Raw genomic sequence first — 8,005 nt, 5'->3', positions numbered from 1 at the left:
CACACTTGTTCAATTATGTTCACAATACAAGTGTGTGCGCGCTTCCGTCGAGACGCCGACGTCGCCGAGTGAAATTTTATTCATCCAAAAAATAAATAAAATCATATGTGTACATTATACATACATACATGCATGCATACGTACATACACACATAAATGTATAAGAATTGTAAATAGGTTTTAGACCTCTTTTTCCTATTATGCTATAACGTTAACATTAGAATAATATAAGACTATGATTACTAACAAAATTAAATTAAATTTGTAAATTAGAAACGATCAGTGGATCAGTAGCTATCAAAATAGATATACGATGTTCAATTATGTTCACACACTTGTTCAATTATGTTCACAATACAAGTGTGTGCGCGCTTCCGTCGAGACGCCGACGTCGCCGAGTGAAATTTTATTCATCCAAAAAATAAATAAAATCATATGTGTACATTATACATACATACATGCATGCATACGTACATACACACATAATTGCTCATCGGTAATCTCGTTCCGGAGAGATATTAGTCATTTATCATTATTTAGACTAACCATTTGTGCTGGAACCTTCCATTGTTTAAAATTATTTCTGCACATGAGTATACAATATTGTTTACAGCGTCCCAAATATTATATCCGGTTCAAAAATGCTCTCTCTCTCCTCTGTCAATCGTTTCGATAGCCTGTAAAGGTCAATAACAAATCTTTGAAGTTTGGTTAAAGTTTAGATAAAAAGCTTATAACAATAATATGACTTTATCACCGTCGAACACAAAAAAAAATTGTAATAACGGCGTTAAGACGTTTGTGATTTATTGATAAACTACATTCACAATTACAGATAACATGTGTTAATTGTTAATTGTTATCATACTCACCCTAATATTCCAGTGAACTGTGCAAATAATGACCGGACGTGAGCGGGCTCGAAGTCGGTGTTTTCAGTTGTTAATTTCGAACAAAATGCATTTGAGAGTAGGCCACCACAGTACGATATTGTGTATCTGAAATATATGAATATACATAGCCATGAAATTGGTATGTGAATGTGGCCATTTGAACTTTTCGATCGTGTGATTGAAACGTCAAGTTTTATTGATAAATGATATTAACAATTAGATACAACCAAACTAAACTAAACTACACTAGACTACACTAGACTACACTACACTACAACCAAACTAGACTGCACCACAGTTGAAACGACACTAACTAACCTGAGATCGGCGGAGCTAACGTCAGACGCGCGAGTCGGGGGAAATCCCGCGCCGCGCGTCTCCACTGGGGTTGACTGGATTTGGCCGTAATCAATATGATCATAGTCGACCAGCACTTCGTTTACGTACATATACGTATCAATAATATATATTACAATATTATTATAAATGTATTACATATCATATTATAACATCGTTTTAATTATTTATAACACAACGCGAGATGTTCGGCGATGGAATATTATATGGAGAGTGTCATTGACTGATTATTTCTATGACAACACAGTCCCCGTCGGCGTTGACGACAGCTTGAATCGATGTATTAATACCATGTAAAAAATAAAATAAGGCGAAATAAGAAGAGGTCTGTAAAAAAAAAGTAGTTTCATCCCAACCCGTTGAGCGCTTTGGTGGATAATTAGAAAGCCTCGTAAAAAGCTCGTAAAAGAACATACAGAGCGTGAAGCCTACAAAAAGCTTGTAACATATCTACTTTTATTTATTTATTTAAATAGGCACACATACAGAATAAAATATAAAAAGAAAGTTGTATAGTGAGACAAAAAATAATAATAAACACAGACAAAAATATAATATTCCATTTACGGTGAGAACCACATGGTGATATAAAAAAGTAAAATAAAGGAGGTATGTAATTACAAAAACATCAAGATTTTAAAAAAAGAAAAGAAACAGATAAAGTAAAAAAGAAAAAGAAAGACAATGAAGGTGAAGAAGCAAATCAACCACATATTATTGTCTACACCTTTGTCCTAAAAATACTAAAAGAGTCACTAAAGAGGTCAGGACAATCATCTAAGCTATCGTAAATACGGCATACACGAACGATTGCACTATTGAAAGAAGTGTTGCTTTGACAAATTGGTGGATAAAAAAGATTTGTGCATCTGGTGAATCGGGCATTAACGTTAAAGTCAATCTCACTTAAAACAGATGTGTCAAGAATACAATTAGCAATCTTATATAAAATTAACAAATCAGAAACCCTTCTGCGCTGAGACAAACTTGCAGTATGGAAAAAAGAAAGTCTGTCATTATAAGATGGTAACAGTTTTTTAAGACCAGTCTCATAGGAGAAATGGCGCAAAAAACGCTTCTGGATTGTCTCTAAATGCTCAATGGCAGCGTTAACACTAGAGGTATCTACCGCGGTATTTGATAGATCTATCCGGCCTTGGAAAACAAGAAATAGCGTTCGAACACGCGGTATTTGATAGATCTATCAAATACCGCGGTAGATACCTCTAGTGTTAACGCTGCCAATGTGAGTTTGGTAATAGGGAGACCATATGATTGAGGCATACTCCATATTACTACGAACCAAACTGTAATAGAGTAGAATCAGAGTATGGGGGTTTTTAAAGGGCTTATAAATCCCAAGAGTTTATAAGATTTAGTAACAATATGATTAATATGTTCATTAAAATTACAGTTTGGAATCCAGTATACCCAAGTCTCTGGCACAACTACTACTATTAGAGAAGTGAAAATAAATATGTATGTATGTATGTTTATTCTTCCTCCAAACATTAAATTTCACCCTTCAATATTGTGAATAAATAAATCTGACATATAATAGTTCAGTATCATTTAAAGAGTTCATATTTCTTTGTAGTCATTTTGGGCGGGGGCATGGGGGGGCACTGGAGCCCCATAAAATTTAGGAATAGTGTGAATTTAGAAAAAAATAGTACGAATTCAATGATCAATCAGATACTATGGATCTATAAATGCTACGTTCATATCTTATGTTACCACTGGATACCTCGGTGGCCAATAAAATAATAATGGTATTACAATTCATCTCATGGAGCGAATTGTTAGAGAGGTCTGCCCCACTTTATTTTATCTCAGAAACAGATGTGTTACGTATGTTTTTCTGAAAGTTCGTATTTGTTGTTTGTTTTCAAGAAAGGTTTTAAATTAATATTTTAATGAATCAGTTCAATCACAACTGATCATATCTCTCAAATCTTTGTTTGCGGACGTCCAATCTCTCACAAAATAACGAGTGAGGTGGATTTAATCCTCATGTGTGACGAATTCGGTCCAAAAAAAGTTTTAGTTGTTTAATAGCATTGCGTCCTGACCAAAACCTTATCAAATCGAAGCCACATAGTACATAGAGAATACAAATATAAATTTTCAGCTTGATACGTTCAGGGGTGTGGAAAAACCCGCGGGGTCACAACTTTTTTGACTTTTCTAAATGGAAAAAATCCCACTTCTGGTTCTTTTCATCACATTGATACAAGAATTATACCTGAATCGATAAAAATAGTGGAAGAAATATCGAACAAGAGTAAACTGCCACTTCCGGCTAACGGGTGTTCACAGAATTATATATATATATATATATATATATATATATATATATATATATATATATATATATATATATATATATAACATGGCATCCAGTTTATATGTAATGCTAGATATGAAATGTCAGTTCGATACTCCGAAAGGTTTCCGAGATAAAATAAATTATCGATCTTCTAGAGTAAAAGTAATAATTCTTGTTGAGGTTAAAATATTTAAAAAAAATATATTACGGTATAAAATTTATAATTTATATTATGTACATGTGAAAAAATTTCAGTCTGATTCGGTTAGTGGTTTGGGAGATAATTGGACTCAAAGTCTTAATACCCATAAGGGAGGTGCCATTTCTGATCAACATAATAATTAATGTAATGCAAAGGAGGTATGTAAAAAAAAAATGACGTCGTATCGATAAGAATTTCAGTTATCGATACTAAGTATCAGTTCGATAGGACAAACGGTGTTTAAAAAATCCCCAAAATACAGACACACAGACACATACATACATACATCTAGATCGTGAAAACGTTATCAGTGATCGATTTTGAGTTCGAATTTTCACATGATCACAATACTTCATCTATCGTTACGACGTACATATGCACATATGTACATATGTATGTATGTACATACATAGATAAAGTAAAAAGACAGTCGGTAGAAAATAAGTCAATTGATAGTATTTTTTTAGTGATACAGTTTGATTGACGATTTTTGTCGACGATGTAAAGATGTTTGGAAAAAAATTTTCGCCTGCAGCGCCATTTTTCCTTTTTACATAATAACTTTATAATTTATAATAAACTTTATAATAAGACCCAAATCGACCATAGATTCCACACGCTTCAACGAGACGGATCCGATGGAATATCCGTGACAATAGCGAGCGAATGTGAACGTCCATAGCTCATAATTTGCACATATACTAATATTAAAAGTTCAAGTCCTAAACTGGAACCGAACTCCAAGACAGCGTTAATATGCGCTCGAAGGAGAGAGGCCTTGCCTCTCATCCCTCACAGCAAAGAATAATTTAACGTCGTCTGCAAACAAGAGACATGGAGCATTGCGTAACACTCTAGGGAGATTATTAATGAGTATTGTAAATAGTAAAGGGCCTAAAGCGGACCCCTGAATTACACCAGATCGATTATATGTGAAGCTCGCGAGTTGTCAATGAGCTCATTATACATACATCATAGACAGATATTAATGAAGTGAGTGAGTGAATGAGTAAATACACACACACACACCCATGGACCTGTAAAGAAAAATTAACTTTTAATCTTTTAAAATTAACTTAAACGACACTGCGGCCAAACATATAAATAACACAAAAAAAAAGAAATAAACGAAAAAGAAAAAAAACACAAATAAGAAGGAAAAAAAAAGAACACGATAAACATTTTAAAATTCTAATGAAAAAAAAACAATTTTTTAAATTTTAATTAAAATAGAGGAGGTTATGTATGCAATAAAATTTGATAAATTAGTCCGGAAGAAAGTAAAAAAACTCGGATGTGACGAACCCATGACTCTATACATGTATTTGAGGAATATAAGAAAGTCAAAAAACAAACTTCGATATTGCAGCATTATGAAATACTAATAGCTATGACAGCATTTTCGATACAAATTGAGCGCAAATGTACGGAAACTTGCAAAAGACAATAGTTCTACTTATGTACATACATAGTAAAATCACTATCAGTATTATACGCGATAAATATCAAATTTTCAACTCGATAGGTTCAGGGGTGCGGACAGAATCGTGGCTACAACATTTTTGACCTTTCTACGAGCAAAAAATCCCACTTCCTGTTTATTAAATCTAATGATTTTTATTTTCAGCACATTGATACAAGAATTATAGTTGAATTTTTTCGTGAAAAGCACACTCGTTTTCATTATATTGCCATGTGGTGCTCACTGTACTTGGAATACAATATTTTAATTTTTATTTATATCTTTTTTGTCTCACTGTACTGCCTTCTTTCACTATGTATATGGGTGCCAATTTAAATAAATAAATATATGGACTAAGGGATAGATAAGTATATTTCACGGGAGCTTAGCGAGGGCAGAGAATTTCCGCCATGGTACGCTGCAACCCATTGAACGGGTGATTTAAATTTCGCATGATCACAAGAAGACTTCGTTTCTGTATGTATGTACATATTGGGACATGGTTGGACCTCAGTTACTGAAATTAATAAATGAATCGTTAGAAGTGGGATCCGTCCCGGATGCATGGAGGGTGTCTACTATTGTACCGGTACCAAAGGTTACTGGCACACATAAAGCCAGTGAAATGAGGCCCATCAATATGTTACCAATTGTTGAGAAGATGCTGGAGGAAATCGTTATGATTCAATTGAAAGAGTTCATTAGTATAAATGATTGTTTGGTTGTGGAACAGTCTGGACTTGAAGAGTGAAACATTCAACAGAAACCGCTATCCAATTGGTGGTTTCTGATTGGATGGAGGCGATGGATGAATCTAGCATGGTTGTTGGAGCAGTTTTTCTAGATTTTAAGCGAGCGTTCGAGACAGTAGATAGGAATATTTTATTACAAAAATTATATATAAGTTAGGAATAAATGGTATAGTATTAAAGTGGCTTCAATCATACTTAAATAATAGAAGGCAAATAGTAAAAATTGATAAGGTGTTATCCTCTGAATTTGTAACACCTCATGGAGTGCCGCAAGGGTCCAAATTGGGACCCTTATTATTTATATTATATATAAATGATATTGTAAGGGTAATTAAGATGTGTAATATACATTTGTTTGCAGATGATACATTGATATATATACATATATAATTGGAAAGAATGTTGATGTAATGTCTGAGATTTTAAATATAGAATTAAATTATGTGAATGACTGGTTGTGTGAAAATAAATTAAAGTTGAATGTGAATAAAGCAAAAATGGTGTGGTTGAATGGTAAAAATAAAAATATATTGAATGAAATTAGAATTGATGATAAGTTAATTGAAAAAGTTGAAAATATAAAATACTTAGGTGTATACATAGATTCAGGACTAAATTTTAAAATGCACGCTGACTATATAATAAAAAAAAAATGGCTAGAAAAGTTGGTGTATTATGTAGGTTAAGAAATATTTTAAGTAAAAAAAGTAAAATTTTAGTGTTTAATTCAATTGTCTTGCCACATGTGGTTTATTGTGCCACTGTGCTTAATTTGTTTAGTGGCCAAGATTTAGAAAAAATGCAAAAAATACAGAATAAAGCTATGAGAGCTATTTTGAATGTGAGTAGATTTTAGAGTATTGGAAGTATGTTAGATGAATTAGGATGGATGAGTATTAGAATTAGTCTAAATATTAGTACATTGTCTTTTGTTTATAAGTTAGATCATAAGTTATTACCTAAGTATTTTGATGATTATATAATAAGGAATAGAGATAAACATAGTTGTTATACTAGAAATAAGGACAAACTAGTTGTAAGTAGAGTAAGAAGGCTGGGGGTGTTTTTCACAGGGGTGTGCTCATGTATAATGCCCTCCCTGAGTGCGTCAGGTCTGCTAAAAACATGGATGCATTCCTGCGAGGTGCGAAGAGACACCTCTGTGAGGGACAGTACATATAAGTTAATTATAAATTTTAGAGTTAAGTATAATTAATAATTAAGATGTATTTTTAAAATAGCTTGATAGCTAAAATATCTAATATATATATATATATATATATATATATATATATATATATATATATATATATATATATATATATATATATATATATATATATATATATATATATATATATATATATATATATATATATATATATATATAAATATGTAGTCGTGGGTGCTGCCGTCACGAACGGGCCACGCACACCCGCCGGAAAATTGCGCCCGACTATACCGTCACGAGTGAGTGAGTTCGATCTGCTCTGAAGAAGTTTACAATTACAATAAAGGAGGTTTGTAAAAAGAAATATACATAATCTGAATGAGTTTTAAATCTCGCACGATCGCACCAAGACCTGATCTATGTATGTTTGAAGTCGCGGGTGATGCCGTCACGAACGGGCCACGCACACCCGCCGGAAAATTACGCCCGTCTATACCGTCACGAGTGGGTGAGTTCGATCTGCTGAAGAAATTTACAAATACTATATGCATCTGAACGAGTTTAAAATTTCGCATGATCAGAACGAGATCTTATGTATACTTCATGTATAATTATTAGTATGAGTCTACTGAGATGTAGCCACTGCAGCAGCAGGTGATGCAGCACTGTGACTCACCCGCCGGAAAATTACGCCCGTCTATACCGTCACGAGTGGGCTCGATCTCTCAAAGATAAAAAAATTACAATAATTAGAATATATACCGTCACGAGTGAAACTTGTGTGATTAAAAAAAAAAAAAAAAAAAGTAGAAGAAAAACAAATAAAAAAAAAAAAACAA

Source organism: Arctopsyche grandis, unplaced genomic scaffold (genome assembly GCF_051622035.1).
Source record: "Arctopsyche grandis isolate Sample6627 unplaced genomic scaffold, ASM5162203v2 HiC_scaffold_64, whole genome shotgun sequence".
NCBI lineage: Eukaryota > Metazoa > Arthropoda > Insecta > Trichoptera > Hydropsychidae > Arctopsyche > Arctopsyche grandis.
Note: the sequence above shows the minus strand (reverse complement) of the source record.